Source organism: Ipomoea nil, unplaced genomic scaffold (assembly GCF_001879475.1).
Source record: "Ipomoea nil cultivar Tokyo-kokei standard unplaced genomic scaffold, Asagao_1.1 scaffold0510, whole genome shotgun sequence".
Taxonomy (NCBI): domain Eukaryota; kingdom Viridiplantae; phylum Streptophyta; class Magnoliopsida; order Solanales; family Convolvulaceae; genus Ipomoea; species Ipomoea nil.
In genome coordinates, this window is record NW_017616938.1 from 561778 (window position 1) to 581814 (window position 20037).

The following is a 20037-nucleotide window of genomic DNA, read 5'->3' on the forward strand; positions in this document are numbered from 1 at the left end:
TACACATGCATGTAATCTTTGTATTTTATGCCACTTAAGATTAAGCATGTATATAAATAGTGTGACCATGCATGCAGTATTTGATATTCTTAAATGAATGAGTACATATGAATGCATGCATAACTCAAACGTAACACTTAGCTTTTGTGAGCAGCAGCTGAATGACGTTTCCATCATTGTTGCATTTTTTTCTTCTGAACTCCCATTTCTTGATTCTTTTGAAATTATGACGTGGATGCTCTTGTCGAATCAGCAAACGCTCTTGTCGAATCAGCAAACCCATGCTTAAATGGATAACAAATACTCGATCCTAGCAGTTTAGGATCATCCAGTTCGTCAAATGGTTCACCAACAATTCTATTGCTTGAGAGAAAATGAAACCGATGAGGATAAAGTTGAGGCTCTGTGGCGATATTGTTTCAGCAAAAATAACGCTTTTAATTGTTGTATAATTATTTAAGCTGTAACAATGCCAACGAGACGTTTGAACAGCATGCAGTATTTGATATTCTTAAATGAATGAGTACATATGAATGCATGCATAACTCAAACGTAACACTTAGCTTTTGTGAGCAGCAGGTGAATGACGTTTCCATCATTGTTGCATTTTTTTTCTTCTGAACTCCCACTTCTTGATTCTTTTGAAATTATGACGTGGATGCTCTTGTCAAATCAGCAAACGCTCTTGTCGAATCAGCAAACCCATGCTTAAATGGATAACAAATACTCGATCATAGCAGTTGAGGATCATCCAGTTCATATCACTCTCGGAAAGAAAATTACTCAGTGTCACTACGTGTCAGTTCAAGTTCGCAAACACTGACATTAAGATCAACTCATTTGTATTGCTCAGACATTATTTTCATTCCCTTGCATTTGTGGGGGATTGTTGGGAAAAAATGCAAGTCACTCATTAATTATGTGGTTTATGTTAAATCATGATTTAACATTTACCACAAATTAATGAGTGGTTAAGGTCCTTTAAATAATATGAGGACTAAATCGCTTGGCTTCTATTATTTAAACAGGGCTTTGCCTTGAGTTTAAATACACCAAGGAAAATATTTCATTTCTCTCTTCTTTTCGTGACTGCTTATTAAAGTCTGAGCAATAGTGATGTTCGGCTACGTTTAAACTGATGCGAGCTTAGCGTGGTTGTTCTGTGTTGCTTGTTGAAAGCATATCGGTTTATTTTGACTGCACCGTCACCGGGCAAATAACATTTTTAAGGTATTGGTATTATAACACATCATAGACTTTCTTTCAGTCATACACCCGTTATGTCCTTGTTTCTTAAAAGGTTTTCAGTCCGCGTGTTGACGATGCAGATATTTTCCAACAATTAAAACATTATTGGAATAGCTGAAAGCCCAAGAGGTGATGAATTCATGGTGGATCCCACTTCTGTTGTCAAACGAAGCCATGAAAAGAATCACAAAGTAGTACACTAATTGGTCATTCCTACAATGCGTGTACTTGTGAGGTAGAGCTACAACTCTTAATGAATTCATAACCCTATGAGAAGGGTGGTTTTGTTGAGACAGACCTAACGAATTCACCGCATAATGCTTGAGTACAAAAGTGCTCTTAATGATTTATATACTCAATTGGGAGGTCTATTTTGAGGTTGACCTATCGAGATCCCTAACTTGAGTGAAAAATGGTTAACCGCCTCAGTTGATATACACACAATCCAACTGATACTCACTTGAGTGCACTGAGACGAGTGTTTCGGTACTTGAGAGGTGCCATAGATTGGGAACTAGACTATGTAGAGTTCCCAGCAATGATAGAAGGGTTTTGTGATGCAAAATGGGTGAATGACTTCGAAAATGTCAGTTCAACAAGCGGATATGTGTTCCGCTTGTGTAGGACAACTGTATCGTGGAAGTCAACGAAACAATCATGCATTGCTAGATTAACTATGGAAGCAGAGTTCATAGCGCTTGATCTAGCCAGCCAAAAGGCTGAGCGGCTAAAAGTCTACAATGCGATTAGACTTGCCAGAGTTAAGAGTCCATATTGAGATAGACTCTGACAGGATAGAAGTCTCTATTGAGATAGACACAATAGACTTGAATACTAAGGGTATTCATAAGAAGTCAAAGAGTTTGACTTTCGTAGAACCTACTTCTAGAGTTGGTGTGTGCATTAGAGTTCAAAATTTATCTAACCGGTGAGTTCAAGATTCATATCACTCTCGGAAAGAAAATTACTCAGTGTCACTACGTGTCAGTTCAAGTTCACAAACACTGACATTAAGATCAACTTTAGTGTATTGCTTGGACACTGTCCATTCTAGCCTTCTTTCTGAATGTGTGGGGGATTGTTGGGAAACATTCAAGCCAGAAGGCTTCTTCCTTCATTTTAGGATCAGTGAAAGTTGACTGCCCCCATTTCTCCTTAAGAGGCGCTAATCATGTGGACTACATGAAGGGATTTGTTGGAGATTAACTATATAAATACATACTCCATCTTTGGGTAGAAATGCAACAAAAATACATTAATCTCATCTTCCCTCCTTTTCTACATTTTAGAGATCCTTGAGTCTGAGCAATTAGTCAGGTTTATCCATGTTACAGCTAGTGCAAGCTTAGCGTGGTTGTTCTGTGTTGTCTGTCGAAAGCGTACCGGAAATCTTGACTGCACCGTCATCGGCCAAATAACGCTTTTAAGGTAGTGTTTCCGTAAACACGGCACAGAGTTTTGTTCCTATCCATTTCAAATTCCTGGTGTTCTATCGTAGAACACCACCTTCATTTTTAAACTTCTCGTTGGCATTGTTACAGCTTAAATAATTATACAACAGATGTTGTTTTCAATAAGCCTCCCATGGGTTTGTCGTGGAAGTATGCTGGTATCCATGAAACTCGGGCTTCGTATAGTTGTGCAAACCATCGGTGATCAACTAGATTGTATTCTTGCATTAAGACTCCCCATTTTTTCTCGAATGGGACAAAGACTAGTTTGTATTTGTATTAAAAACACGTCAATACAATTAGTGCACACACATGATTATTAAAAGGCATACAGTAGTGAACGAGACTATACATTTCTGGCGGTTTTATTTCATGCTTAGATCTGCCTGTGCACACACCTATGCGTCTATGTGCACATCACATATTCAATCATGAACGGATACATTTCAGACTTCGAGGTGTGTGCACGGTGAGCTCGTGTCCTGTGCAACTTCCATTTCCGCTATTCATCTAGCCCACCAACATTTTGTTCGCTTTATGTCAAGCACAACAACAATCCAATTCATTACTAGATACGTAATGCGTGCGGTTTATACTCAGTTATCATCTACGCCCATTTCTTTAAAAAACTCAAATCTGTTCCCGCACACAGATTCATATTTTGTGTCGTTTATTCACTGCCCTAAGGTGGACGTGTGGTAATTCATTCTAACTGGGGTCTGGAATGCATGCACCGGACCCTTTTCCTGTGTGCGTGGCCTACGTACTCGCAACTTTTTCATACCATAACATGTTCTTAATCTGGTACTGGGGTCTGGAATGTGTGCACAGTTCCCTATAACTGTGTGCGGGATTGCATAATCGCAGCCTTTACATTCTGTAACATGTTCATAATCTGGTTCTCATAATCAGGGTTTCCAACTTCTCTAATACGCATACATCCTCACTAGGAATGGCAATTCTACCCGCACCCAATGGGTTTCCGCATCCCTGCCCCTACGGGTTTTAAAATACCTACACAATTTGGGTAATGGGTGCGGGTATGTGGGGAATTTTGTATACCCGCGCGGGTATGGGTGCGGGTGCAGGGGGAGGTATCCCCGCCCCGCACCCGCACCCGCACTTATGTAGTTGTTATTAGTATTTATTTATTATATAAGTTTATGTATATTTTATAATTAAAATGCATAATAAATTAAACTTCTTAATTTTTTGTTAATTAAAATTGAATAAGAACAACACAAATAATATAATGAGTAAACACTTAATTCAATTTATACTACCAACACAATTTTAGTTCCAATTAAGGATTAACTTCATTAGCTCTTATTAAATTTTAGAGTTATGTTCAAAGTTGTAAAAAAATCCATGTGCTAATTAGAATTATAGTATAAATTTTTTATTAGATTTAAGTGTAATATTAATAATTAGAATTGCGGGTTGGGTATTACCCGCACCCGCGAAATCCTTGCGGGGCGGGTATGGGGTCGGAATTTCATTACCCGCGCGGGTGCGGGTGCGGGGAGTGGGTTGGGAGTGCGGGTGCGGGGGCGGGGGATATATCTCCCGCACCCACCCCGCCCCATTGCCATCCCTAATCCTCACCAATTCGTTATTATTTTGTTGCAGATTGGATTGCCGCAGATTGGATTTCGTTTCTTTTCCATTAAATAAAACGATGTCGTTTTGATGCGCGGTGCATAATCAATTATGCACCGCGCATCAAAACGACGTCGTTTTATTTAATGAAAAGAAACGAAATCCTCGCCAAAAAATAACTCTATTCTTCAGTTTCATTTTGTATACACTTCAGTTTCAGTTCAACACAACTACAGTTTCATTTCGATATAACTACAGTTTCATTCAATATTTATACACTCAAATATGTGAAAATGTCATTTAATTTTATTTTATATACACTATAATTTACCAAGACTATGTGGTCTAATGGTACCCGGGTTGGACTTTCATTTGGAAGGTTGTGAGTTCGAGCCTGAGTGGAGGCATTAGCATTAAATTAAACAAAAACATTATAGTTTCATTAGAATACAACTGCATGATCATTTCAATATAATTGCAGCTTCATTGTACGGATAATACGTGAGACAGTGTCGGCACTCCGTTATACCTGCACAAACGACGCTATTTTGACGCGCGGTGCATAATCGATTATGCACCCCGGTCCACGAGACAGTGTCGGTTTAGACACACTGTAGTGTCACTCCGTTATAACTGCACAAACGGCGCTATTTTGATGCGCGGTGCATAATCGATTATGCACCCCGGTCCACGATATAATGACTGTCGCAGTAATAAATGAGCTTATTTTACACTTCTGCCATTAAACTATTTAGTCTCACATATTTTTAATAGTTGGACAATACGCCACATCAATTTTAAACTAGAGAATAGAATCAAAAGTGTACAAAAAAAACATTTTAAATATAAATTACTTTTAAATAAGTGAGATTTCATATTCTACATAAACAAATAGGTACACTCTCTACTAGTTACGTATAGTACTCTGAAATATAATATGTAGCTATATAGGCATGATGTAGGATAAGAACAATCATTCCAACAATTGTTTTTTTTTTTTTTTTTAAATATATACAATAAACAATTATTTTGTACAAAGTTGGTATTTGCTAGCTGCTTCCCATAACCTCTAGGCGCCAGCCAACCATTTGCCTCATTAAAGCTACCTATATAATTTTGCGTGGGCCCACCTTAGACTTCTTCATCTTCTAAACATTATGAGTTTTTTTTTTTTTTTTTTTTTTTTTTTTTTTTTTTTTTGAAACCTATAAACATTATATGAGTTATGACCACTTTTTCAGAAATAAAGCGTCTAATAAGACCTATAATTTTTCGTCGAAAAGTCATCTAAACCTTACATCATAATCAAGCACAAATTATACCGTGAACAATTACCTACCATGTGTATTGTAAACTCTTATTAAAGTTACTAATTTTCCTACGCACTTTGCACGAATGAGATAATGCTCAATGATTATTTTTAAATAAGTATTTTAAAGTATATCAATGCAATATTATATAAAAGATGTTCATGTATATGTAAATAAATGTTGAATTTGTTTATTTAAATCAGTAATTTAAAGTATATAAATGTAAGATATTATATGAGAGATTGATTATATATAACTGTCACAAAAGTAAATGTTTGTAACTTTGTAATAACGCTAGTCTAAGTACTTAGTCTAAAAGCGATAGCCCAAATAAATACTACTTTTGATTTAAATTTCTCTAATTCTCTTTTGGATAGCATTGTCATTGTCTATCTTCAGTACATGTCTTTTTTTTTTTTTTTTTTTTTTTTTTTTTTTTGTTATTGGTAGTGTGTCATGTGCAATTGGGTTATTGGTGGTAGCATAGAGGGATTCATCATGCAATGAGATTATGGTGTAGGAAGCTTTAGATTTGCTTTGTTGTGTATATGACTAGGATCTTAGTTGCGCTATGAACTCTTTATCTTACAAGCACATGTTGATATTTGGTAGTGGTAGTTTTCCCCTACATGTTTCATATGTTATGAGATGTGTGTCGTAGGTTATCATGTGAAAGTATTGAATAAAATATTAATATTAATATTATTTATTATATTTGTATAAAATACTTGGTAAATAAATAAATAAATAAATATAAATATAAATATAAATAAATAAATAAATAAATATATATATATATATATATATATATATATATATATATATATATATATATATATAACATATTTTGTATTATAACTTTGATATTTAATTACAAGATAATGTAAAACGTTGAACAGATAATAAGAGATAGACATACTAGAAACATGCAATATATCAGACATCGTAAAAGACCTAGAAGGGGTATCAAAAGTAGCATGACCAACACTGTGACAATCCAAAATTTAATTTTCTAATTTTCGTTTTAAGAAATTCCAAAATTGTCATTTTTCACTCTTCCAAATTTTTTTTTGTAATGAAAACGGTGTTTGAATTAACTATTTTGAGCTACGTTTTAAATAAATTCAACACCGGGACTTATTTTATTTCTAAAATCTTAAATTCTAGGGTACATTGTCTACCAAGTTTTTTATTCAAAAGTCAATCTGAGAGAAACCAGGAGAAATCTAAGAAGCCTAAACTAAGTGGTTGTCTAGAAAGCATTTTTGGAAATAATCTATTTCATCCCCAAACTATTTAAAATCATCTTTTTAGACTATGGTCCATGATGCAAGGTGAACCATAAGCTTTATCAAAACTTTGTCTGATCTTTTAGAAGCCAAGCTAAATTACTCATTTGCCCTCCACCAATCATTGAAGATTATCCTAGGGTTTTGAGCCATATAAATAGAATAGTAGCCTCATGTTCTTACCTGATCTCATTCCCTTGTCTTTCCCATTAGTGTCTGATAGAAGAAGAAAGATCTCACAGTAAGCTTCATCCTCCATCTTTCACTCCTTCACTTGCTTTTAGTTTTGTTCTTTGGCCTCCATTCTCTGAGATTCTTAGGCCTAGATTTTGTGGTTGCTTGGGGTGTTTAGGTGGTGAAAGATGTGGAGGATTTTGAGTGGAGAGCAGGCTGAGATCCACACAAGAAAAGGAAGAAGCACAAGGTATAACCCATGGACTCCCACTAGCTTTTATTGACTCTGTGAAGTCTATATAGTACTATAAATGCTTAGAAATGCTAGATTATTGTTGTGGTTGAGCTATTAAGTGATCTATTGTTGATCTATATGTGTTGTTGAGGATTTGGGAGTGTTGGATTGTCCAAAAACTTGTTGCATGTGAAGAAGAATCCCTCTGGTGCACACTGTCTGTGCACCAGACTAGCTCACGAAGCTAGCCAACGGCCTTAGGCAGGGACTGTTGGCAAGCCCCGTGGAGGAGCGGCCCTAGGGCACGGCTCACAACTAGAGCTGTGGTCCTAGGCCGCCGCTTGGCGGATCCAAGCGACGGGGCTTGAGAGCCCCGCCAGGCCAATACAGTGCAATGGCCGGGCCCTTTATGGCTCAGCTACGTGTCGTTCGGACCAGGACTCGCGGGCCCTTGAGGCTCGGACACTCGGGATCATTACGACGCACGAGTAGAATTTGACTTCGGTGAATTTGGAGTTGAAATGAATAAATTACAGTAGCTTTTGTGTTTGAGAATTGCAATTGTTGTGCACTGTGTAGTATTTACAGAGAAGGAAAAATGTGAAGTGTTTAGACTTAGCTATTTGAATAAAAAGCATGATCATTAATTACCAAGTTTGCTTGATTAGTATGTTTAAATAGCCATTGTGAGTTATTGAGAATTTCGTCAAAGATATGAGATATGTGGTTGTACAGTGCATGAAATTATTTGTCCAGTAAAGTGAAATGTTAGAGCATGATGTATATTTGAGTTTAAAGAGCATGACCAATATATGCTAAGTGTTTGCTAAGAAGTTTTGCTAAGTATTAAAGTGTTAAGCATGAAGTAGCATATTATTTGCTTGACTTATAGTAAAAAAGAATTGGAGATATTTCTTGTAGTAAGAGCATGTTTAGCATATCATGAACTAAGGTGCATTAGCGGTTCTAAGTGAGCCTAAGTATTCTTTCAAAAACCTATATCTATTTTGTAAGAAAAGAAAAGTGGTTGAGAAACTATGTGCATAAGTTTGCATAAGTAAAGTTGTTGCATGAGGATGAATTGCATGAGTTATATCTATATGTATCTAGTGTGAGTAATTCGAGGTTTTGGGGGCCCGTTAGGACTATGTCCTTTCGGAAGAAAAGAGAAAGTAAAGAAAGAAACGGACATTGCGATCCGATGTGAAGTAACGAGGTCGATATTCCAGAGTTACTAGGTAGGATACTACCCGCCGAGCTTGGAATCCCGGTTAGGGGGTGTGCACACTGACGAGTACGATACCTGATTCCACGGAGTTTGAGAAAAGTACCAAGATAGTGGTTCTGTGGGCGAGATGAGTATTAGGCCGGCTAGATGCCGAGCCCAGATAGGTCCGTTCACATTATGGTGAAGTTCCTACCTCGCCCACGAGTAAAAGTAAAGAGAGAGAGCGAGTCATTGTGCCTCTAAAGAAAGAAAGAAAGCGAGTCAACGTGACTCTAGAGAAAGAAGAGAAAAGCGAGTCATTGTGACTCTAAGAAACCTCCACAGAACAAGTGTTCCTTGTTACCAAAGAAAGAGTATATATGTATATCTATCTATACTTATACTAAAGCATCATGTTCATCTTATTGCATGATTATATGATTCGCATGTGTTGCATGAAAGTAGGATAAGAAGCATGGCATTATATTGTCTTTCTTTGAGTTATATGATAGCACGAGATTGCTTAATGACTTATATGATAGCACGAGATTTCTTAACGAGTTATATGATAGCATGAGATTGCTTATTGAGTTATATGATATCATGAGATTACATATTGAGATATATGATAGCATGAGATTGCTTATTGAGATATATGATAGCATGAGATTACTTATTGAGTTATATGATAGCATGAAATTACTTATTGAGTTATATGATAGCATGAGATTGCTTATTGAGATATATGATATCATGAGATTGCTTATTGAGTTATATAATAGCATGAGATTGTTTATTGAGATATATGATAGTATGAGATTGCTTATTGAGTTGTACGATAGAATGAGATTGCTTATTGAGTTATACGATAGAATGAGATTGCTTATTGAGTTATATGATAGCATGAGATTGCTTATTGAGACATATGATAATATGAGATTGCTTATTGAGTTATACGATAACATGAGATTGCTTATTGAGTTATATGATAGCATGAGATTGCTTATTGAGATATATGATGATATGAGATTGTTGTCGAGATATATGTCAGCATGAGATTGCTTGTTACAGCTTAAGTATTTTATTAACCATCAGTTTGAGTATGATTAGTGTATATCGCCATGATAAGATACGTATGTGAAAGCATGAGATTGTTGATGAGCTAAATGATTGAGAAAGTATGCATATTTGATAATTAGGCTGTAAGCATATAGAAATCCTGTTAAGCATGTTTGAAGGTTGCTTACACTAGTACAAAATAGAGCAAAGAAATATGATTTTAGGCTACCCTTCTTTAAACAAGGGTAGTGTATTGTTAAAAAAAAAAAAAAAAAAAAAAAAAAAAAAAGAGACAGTGGCATAATTGTAAATAAATGAATATGAAACCGCTACCCTTTTTTAAAAAAAGGGTAGTGGTTTTTTCTTCCAAAAAAAAGGGACGGTGGCATAATTGTAAATATGAATACTTTCCACTGCCCTTCCTCGTAGAAAGGGTAGCGGGGAAACAAAAAAATAATAATAATAATAAACGATCACAAAAAAAAAAAAAAAAAAAAAAAAAAAAAAAAAAAAAAAGATCTCGCTCAACTTAGACCTAGCTGCGCTCGCTCTCATATCTCACCTCTCAACGCATCTTCCTGCCTCCACCGTCACTCTCACCACCCCTCTGTCGTTGCTGCGCTCCTCACCATAGACCACACCTCCGTCGTCGCCCTCACCAGCGCCTCCCTCATCCTCCCACGACGCCGCTTACACCGCCTCTCTCACCACGACTCCCTCACCCTCGATCAAAAGCCGCCGCCGCCACCAAGATAAGTAATCCAACGCCTCTCTCATCAGCCACCCACGACCCCGCCACCACCCTCGCCATCGCCGCGGCTGCTTCTGTGACTTCCACCGTCGGCAGCTGGTCCACAGAACTGTATGTGCAGGTAAATTTTTTATTTTTTTTTGTTAAAATTATTTTTTATAATTATAATTGTAATATATATTATATTTGTTAATTTCTGTTTCGAATTTTTAGTTATTTGTTGTTATTTTTGTTGTTATACCCTAATATGTGTAAAAATATGAATTTAGTTGTTATTTTTGTTGGGATTATATAGTAATGTGTGCATATATGGTATAATATGAGTAGAAGTATGAATTTTGGTTATGAATTTTGATTTTATTATTTTATTTAGAATTTTGAAATTTTAATTATTTAATTTTGAATTTTAATAAATGTTGTGTGAAATAGGTATTTTGATAAATTGTTTATTTGATGAAATATGTATTTGATAAATTGTTTCTGATAAATATGTTGTTTGATGAATAAATATGGCATAATTCTATATTTGATGATAGGTATTTGTTTGATGCGATTAATTACTATGTGTCAGTCTTGCTCTTTTGGACTTCCTTTTACAAGTTTCTGATATTGTGTCTATATTCTGTTCACTGGACTGTTTAGCAAACAAAAAGCTCAAGTTAGTGAAATTTGTAGCTAATTTCCTAATATCAAAAAGTAAAACATCAAAAGAGGATCATGAACATGAGAACGCCATTGATGACTTGGAGACAATCACTCTCCAGTTGGACATTGTCAATCTGCAAATGCTTGATCCATTTCAAAGCTTCTCTCACCCCAATTGCTTCTGCCTCATGCGGTTTGAAGGTGCTGAACCATGGAAGATGTCTGGCTGCAATGAACTGCCCAGTAGAGTCCCGGATGATGAAGCCGAAACCCATTTTGTTGTTGTTGGGATCGAGAGCAGCGTCCACATTGAGCTTAAACATACCCACTGGAGGCCTAGACCAAACAGTATTTCCTGAGCTCCTGGCAGTATCAAGATTAGAGTTAGCCAAAGACCATTCACATAAATAATTCTTAGCAGATTGGCAGATAAAGGCAGCTGATAAATGGCTGAAATGGTTGAAATGCTTTTCTCACTTCAGATATACTATTTACACATAGTTATCTATTTCTGCATCTCTAGGTATTCTTAAAGGTTCAGCTCTATACGCATTTAAAGGATTGGCAGGCCGAATTGCTCCAATTGGAGTACATGTGGCACTACTGTTGATAATGTTCAGAGGAACTATTAGTGCCACGGGAAGCTTTAGAGGGTCAGTGAATGTTCCTCATCAAGGTCTGGACTTTGTTATAGGCGATGTGCTTGGGCCAACCGGGTTTTTGTCGATTCCCTCAGAAGCATTCAGTACTTAAGTTCATGTCAATAGGTTCTACATGGAATACTATGAGAGTGCGGAGAGGTATGCATAATAATGTTAAGATGGATTATAACAGTTTTCCCTTCCCCGTAATCTATCAAACATTTATGGCTAGTCAGTACTTTTTTGAATTGTGATATATAGGTTTCACAGTTTTGCTCTGATCTATCACTATACGACCTCCATGGGAAGGAGGTAATGAGGAAGACAATAAGTGTAAATGATCCGTTGAAGTGTGGTGGCATAACTATATACCAAACAGATTGGAGTTTCTCAGCCTAATAGATCATGAAGGATGATGAAGGGCCTTTTAATTTGGCTATGGCACCTCTAAAGATCAACGGAGACAAGAAGTTGTTCGGTACATTCTTGCCTATAGGCGTTGCTGATTCTCCTGATGTCAAGGGAATGTAAGCTTTGTTATTAAGACTATAAATCCATACACCAAAGGATTGGGCCACCGTGTGGTATCTTTATCAAATATGCTGATTTTTAAATCTTTTTATCCCTTCTATTTGTGAGAATCCAGATCAATGTTAGCGCGTGACTTGAAGTCAATTATCCTTTATGATAAAGAAGGGAAATTTGTTGGAGTCAGGCGGCCCAACTCTAAGCTTCCGATTGAGATTGATCGAACCAAAATTCTAATAGTAGATGCAATTGGTAGCACAGTCATTGACCTGAAGGTAAAATCCAAAGGGAATCCAGACTTTGCCATTTATCCAGAATAGTTCTTGAACAGTTCTTTTATCGATTTTTTTTTTCTCACTTATAAAGATGCTGAAATGTTACCAATATTGCATCTCAGAGCTACCCGGGGGTGCTAATTGTGTATGCTGGTTTTGGAGCTTTAATGCTTACGACGTACATCGGCTTCTTGTCACACAGTCAGGTGAGCTCCGTTGTTATTAAGTTGTCTCACCTGTACACTGTTGTTGAGTGTAATTTCAGAAGCTGTTTTTGGCTTTGTGCATTTTTATCTAGACAGAACTTTTTTATGATATAGAAAATTTAAATAGAACTATGTAATTTAAATTATATTTTAGTATGTTGATAATATTGTATTTTGATAGTTTGTTGATAATATTTTGTTGATGGTTAGTATTATGTTGATATGTAGTGTATGAATTCTGTATAGGATTTAAAAAAATAAAATTGAAAAATTTAAATATAATAATAATTTTTTTTTAATTTATAAAAAACAATCCGCTACCCTTCCTCTTAAAGAAGGGTAGCGGATTGTTTTAAAAAATATAATAAATTAATGGTATTCACTACCCTTCCTTTTAAAGAAGGGTAGCGGATTCTTAACTTTCCGCTACCCTTATTCAAGGGTAGCGGAAAGCTCAGGGTTTTCAGCGACCCTAATATCCGCTACCCTTGTACAAGGGTAGTGGATAGCCCTTTACAAGGGTAGCGGATGTGCAAATCTGTACTAGTGTTAAGTGATTGATAATACTTGATCTAAGTGTGTGAAACAAATGTTTTCCAAAAGTATATGCTATAGTATTTTACAGGGTTGAGTGGCGTTATACTTAGCTTCGTGCTAACGGGTTGTTTTTTACTTGTTGTTTGTTAACTCCTTTCAAGTGGGCCCAGTTCTTGAAAGCGATCGAGTTAGACTAGCTTAGCTTAGTGTGCTAGTTGTAGTCTAAACTCTTATCAGTTATGTTTATTACTGAGATTTGGTTGTAAACCTGTTCAGATGTTTTGATGGTGTTGGACACCGGGGTTTTGTTCCCCAAGTTTGTTTAAAGTTAGTTAAGATTGGCTTTGTTTAGATCTTTTCCTTGCCTGTGCAATCACCGTGTGTGGTGATTGTGGCGGTGACACCTCTTAAAGTTTGATTAGTAAGTTTATTAGGCTTGTTTAGTATCCCTTTCTAACTTAAGTATTGTTAATAAGGTTTAAGAAAAGTGGGGTGTTACAAACACGACTAATAGAAAGGCTTATACCATCACCGACACGTAAAGTGTCATTAGAGGTAGAAAGAGCCGCTATTGCTGGAATTGCATGATTTGTGGCTCAGTGTCCGGAACCTAAGTATGAGAATTTGACGAGGGTTTAGCACCCAAACCATTCTGAAACACCAAATTAGCCTGAGAACCCGGAGCCCCTGAATAGCGCCGAAAACAGTTGGTTCCCGTGTGATCGAAACTATTACAAAATTGACATTGATCATCAAAGCGCCAAAAACAACTGATTCCCAAGTGACCGAAACTATTACAAATTTAACACCGTTCATTAAGGTGTCAAAAACAATTAACTCTCGTGTAATCGAAACTATCACAAATTTGACACTGAACTTTAAAAATACGTCCGCCACGCTGCTGACGTCGGTGTTGACCCATCTCTTCCACTACTTGATGATCACGATTCGCGTCAAACTACGAATATGGAAGCCGATGTTTCTATCCTCTTCGCGTCAAACCTCTATTACGGAAAAGAAAGCTGATAGAAGCTGTTGAGTTTGTCTCATATATGGTTAGATAAGTTTTTTCTCCTAAGGGGCATAATTGTGAATGTGGAGATGGTGAGATAAGTTTTTTTCTCCTGAGGGGCATAATTGTGAATGTGGAGATGGTGAGATAAGTTTTTTTCTCCTAAGGGGCATAATTGTGAAGATGGAGATGGTGAGATAAGTCTTTTCTCCTAAGGGACATATTTGCTAAGGTGGAGATTTGTTGAGTTATCTTTTTCTCCTAAAGGACATATTTGCGAAGGTGGAGAAGTCTTTTCTCCTAAAGGGCATATATGTGAAGGTGGAGATGGTGAGATAAGTCTTTTCTCCTAAAGAGCATATTCGTCAAGGTGGAGATTTGTTGAGTTATCTTTTCTCCTAAAGAACATATTCGCCAAGGTGGAGATTGTTGAGTTTGTCTCATATATGGATTAGGAATAAGTGTTTGTCTCATACTAGGAGTAGGAGTGAAACGGGTAGACCTATTGTATAGGGAATGGATGCCTATAAATATATTGGTTGTATCCCTAAAGGGTTGTGTCACCACTATCACCATCACTATGAATAAGAGTATTGTTTCGCTCCCGTGGATGTAGGCACTTTGCCGAACCACGTAAATCTTGTCCTCTTTACCTTTTCTGCCATTATTATTGTTTCTTGTTCTTGTTAATCTCGACAAAGTGGTATCAGAGCGGGACGTGCTTATATTGCTGCACGCTATGGTGGGATCCTCAAGGGGTGAGGATTATGGTGGCATCCATTCCCTATACAATAGGTCTACCCGTTTCACTCCTACTCCTAGTATGAGACAAACACTTATTCCTAATCCATATATGAGACAAACTCAACAATCTCCACCTTGGCGAATATGTTCTTTAGGAGAAAAAGATAACTCAACAGAAGCCATGTGGCTGTTTTTTTTTCTTCACACATTCCTATGGCCTATTTGACCACCGCCATGTGACTATTTTTTTTTTCTTCACATTTCTTCGATGGCCTATTTGACCACCGCCTCTATTAATTTGATTTATGTATGTGTGTGTGTTTAACTGCTTGTTCATAAAGATCTTTGTAAACATGATTAAACGAACATTAAATGAGCTTGTTCATGAACATTATTAAATGAACACAAAGGAGCTTATTCAAGAGCTTTTAACAAACGAGCCTACAACTGTTCAGACTATGTTCGTTTATGAACCAAGTTCTAAAAATTGTTCATTTATGTTCGTTTACCTTAATAAACGGACATAAATGAATGCTTACCGAATACAAACACGAGTAGTTTACAGAAAACTTTGTTCGTTAACACCCCTAATAATATTACACGATGCTATAAGAGGATCTCATCCCCAGGATGTTAGTACAAACAAAATTTCTCATATAGCGTCTTGGGTACTTTGTCTATTGAGAGATAAGTATTAGAAATTCGTATACCGTACTAAGTTTACGTAGGAGTAGTATGGAAGGGGCAAATTATGCCCCGGACCCGTGTCCACAATGCATTGTGGACACGGGTCCAAAATGATGTCGTTTTTAGGGAAAACGCATCATTCTAGTTAGAAAAATTGATTTTGTCTCACCGTTAACGGCGTTATTCGTTTGTGTCATTATGAATGTACAGTTATGGAATTATGAATGTACAGTTATGAAATTATGAATGTAAGTTATAAAATTATGAACACAGAGCTCTGACATTATGAACTTACAATTATGAACATATAGTGATAAAATTATGAACATAAAGCTCTAAAATTATGAACATGGAACTTCAAAAATTATGATTTTACAGTTATTGAATTATGAATGTACAGTTATGCAATTATGAATGTACAGTTATGCAATTATGAACACAGAGCTCTGACATTATAAACTTACAATATGAACATATAGTGATAAAATTATGAACATAGAGCTCTAAAATTGTGAACATAGAGCTTCGAAAATTATGAAGTTACAGTTATTGAATTATGAATGTACAGTTACGGAATTATGAATGTACAGTTATGGAAGTATGAATGTACAGTTATTGAATTATGAACGTAGAGCTTTGACATTATGAACTTACAATTATGAACATATAGTAATAAAATTATGAACATATACTCCTATAACGAAGCGGTCTGAAATTTAAAAAAAAAAAAAAAAAGAAAAAAAAAAGTGAAAGATAACAGTGCCACTAACGGCACTGTTACCCCTGTCCAGCATGCATGCTGGACACGGGTCCATAGCATAACGATTGCTAACGACAAATTGGTCCACACAGTGTTGTGTGGACTATAATAAAAAGTACATTTTTAATATACTAAATGTACATTATTTGTGTACTAAAGTGAAGGAAAATGTTGTTTTCTAGTGTTTGGTTCATGGAATTCATTTTCCAATTCCTCAAATTTGAGGAAAACAAAATCCTTGGTTGGACCAAGGATTTTGTTTTCCATGGAAGATGGGAAGAAAAAGTGAATAGATTGCCTATTTTACCCTTGCTTTCTTTTTTAATTATATTACTTTTATTAATTTGTAGGGGCATATAAGTCTTTATACTCATTATTCCTTACAATTCTAAATCTAACCAAACAATAGAATTAGTATTCCCATTAATTCTTTTTCCACCAACCAAACAATGAAATTCATCTTCCTAGTAATTGTTTTTCCATGGAATTCCAATTCCACTTCCCTTAAAATATTTTCCGCGAACCAAACGAGCCCTAAATGTACATTATATAAAACAATGTACTTTCAGTACTCAAGTAATGTATATTATCTTAATACAATGTACATTTTTAATATACTAAATGTACATTATTTTTGTACATTTAGTACATACTTTTACAATATACAAAATATGATCCACACAATAATGATTGCTAATTGACGGCAAATTATTATATTATTCGTGTACTAAATGTACATTATATAAAATAATGTACTTTCAGTACTCAAATAATGTACGTTCTCTTAATACAATGTACATTTTTAATATACTAAATGTACATTATTTTTGTACTGAATGTACATTATTTTACAATATACAAAATATGGTCCATACAATAATGATTGCTGACTGACGGCAAATTATACCGTGCACAAGGGCGTACAATGCATTGTGCGCCCTGACCTAAAACGAAGTCATTTTGTACCTTTTTTTCTTTTAAATTCGCGTTCCCGTGTCTGCTGTTAACTTCTTAAAAAAAAACTCCATGTTTCGAATGTACATAATTGTATAACAGAATATACATACTCTTTTTGAAAGGATAATACACATAATCTAACATAATACATAATACACATAAACTATTAACATAATACATATTAACTCTTAAAATATATCTCCTGTATTGAATATACATAATTGTATAACAGAATGTACATAATTGTATAATAGAATGTACATACTTGTATAACAGAATACACATACACTCTGTCACGTCAACTCCCCACACAACTTAACAAAACGACATTGTTTTGGGCGTTGTGCGCCCTGGTGCACGATATAATGATTGCTGACTGACGTCAAGTTATTGAGTGCACTATGGTCCACATAGCTATGTGGACCATAAATATCAGATACATTTTTAATTGGAATAAGGGTCAAATAAGCCATCGAAGTACACACAAAAATACAATTAGGTCATTGAACTAAAAAAAGTGTAATTGGGTCCTTGAACAACACAAAATATTGCAATTGAGCAAAAAATGACTTGTTTACTTGTTAGCGGGCTGATGTGAAGGTTACCATATTAAAATAATAATTATTTTATTTTATTTTAATAATTTAAAATAACAAAAAAAAAATTAAAGAAGTGGTTTTCCGCTTCGTCTCCGGCATGGAGATAAAGAAGGTTCTTCGTCCCCGGTCAGAGACGAAGAAGGTTCTTCGTCTCCCGGCTGCCGGAGACGAAGATTGGTTCTTTGTCTCCGGCAGCCTGGAGATGAAGCGGCAAATCTGTTTTTTGTTTTTTTGTTTTTTATTTTTTTTTTATTTTTTTTTGTTATTTTAAATTATTAAAATAAAATAAAAATTATTATTTTAATATGATAACTTCCACATCAGCAAGCTAACAAGTAAACATGTCATTTTTAGCTCAATTGCAACATTTTGCGTTGCTTAGGGACTCATTTGCAAAAAAAAAAAAAAAAAAAAAAAAAAAAAAAAAAAAAAAAAAAATTGAGTTCAATGACCTAATTGCATTTCGTGTGTAGTTCGATGGCCTATTTGGCCATATTTCTTTTTAATATACTAAAAATACATTATTTGTGTATTGAAGATACATTATTTGATAGTATATACAAAATAATATACTTTCAATACTCAAGTAATATACTTTCAATACTCAAATAATGTACTTTTAATATATTAAAAATCTACTTTTATTTATGGCCCATGTAATAATGATTGCTGACTGACTTACCAACGGCAATTTATATCAATTACTCCGTATTATTTTCTCCTATATTAATTTGATTTTATGGAGGAACTGGTCAATTAAAAACCATCATCACCAAATAGCCAATAAGCCAAAACCAAAAACCTATTTATTATAAGGGAGGAAAATTATATTGTGAACCATTGGCTACATTGCAATATGGATAATATATAAATGCTTATTTTTAGTATATATTTTTGAGATTCATTTTTAATACATTGCTGAAAGTTATAGAATTTCCGACCACTTGAACGTGATCTTAAATCAAGTCGAAAGCCTTGTTCCGATCACTTTTGGTATCCGAAAAAACCTTTGTTGCTATTTCCGACCACTTTTTACTTTTGACTTGATTTAAGATCACTTTCAAGTGGTCAGAAATTCCATAATTTCAAGCAGTGATATACTAAAAGTTCATTTATTAGGTACTATACCAAATAATAAACTTTTAATACATAAAAAATAAATATTCAATGTATTAAAAATGAATTTTCAGTATACAAAAAATGAATTTTAAGTTAGTGATTCACTTTTCAAGATGAATCATGGTCCATGATATAATGATTGTATAATAAGGCCGGGACTGTAAATAATGTAGCTTTCTTCAGGATTCCATATTAAAATATAGGACGTACTAGGTCAAATAAACATTTTAATATTTTTAAAATGTAATTTCACACTAGAATAAAAAAAATAATATATACTTGAACAACAACAACAACAACAACAACAATAATAATAATTATTATTGGACCTTTTCACCGGTTGTACTAGGTTGCTGGCCAGCTTACTACATGACATCCAAATAAGCCTCCAAAGTATTTGATAAATGATAGAGTCATTCTAGTTGAAAGTTTGCTTATGTGGCATTTTCAAATAATAACAATAACAACAATAATAATTTGAATTAAAGATCAAGGAGCAACCATGGGAGTTGTAGCAAGGTCATCCATGTAGGTGGGTTATAACAATACTAATTAAATTCCTAATATTATACTACATTAAAATAACTAATTAAAATAACTAGGTATTTAGCTATGAATTAAATAGTTACAGTTCGAATACCTACCAATTTTAATATTTTAGCCACGGAAATCCTTTGATAAATTAAGGGGGTGTTTGGTTCGTAAATGGAAATCGGAATGAGAATGGAATTTAATATTTGGTAATGGTAATGGATTTTGGTGAAAGTATTTTGCATGTTTGGTAGTAGGGTGAAATTGGAATGATTAACAATATTGTTGTTTGGTTATGCATGATCCTATAATGGGAATAAATGTTTAAAAATACAAGAACAAAAAATCAACACAATTATTCTAATATAAAGACATCCAAATAAAGCACCAAACAAAAAGAATAAAAATAAAAATCTAAAAGCATTAATCCAAACTTAAAAATCAAATTACCAATTATGAGGGGGAATAATGGA

General features: G+C 34.9%; 1 pseudogene; it reads left to right on the plus strand.

The window, feature by feature from the left end:
• The first annotated feature begins 7259 nt into the window (after positions 1–7259).
• On the plus strand, positions 7260–12732 carry LOC109173963 (annotated as a pseudogene).
• Positions 12733–20037: the final 7305 nt, after the last annotated feature.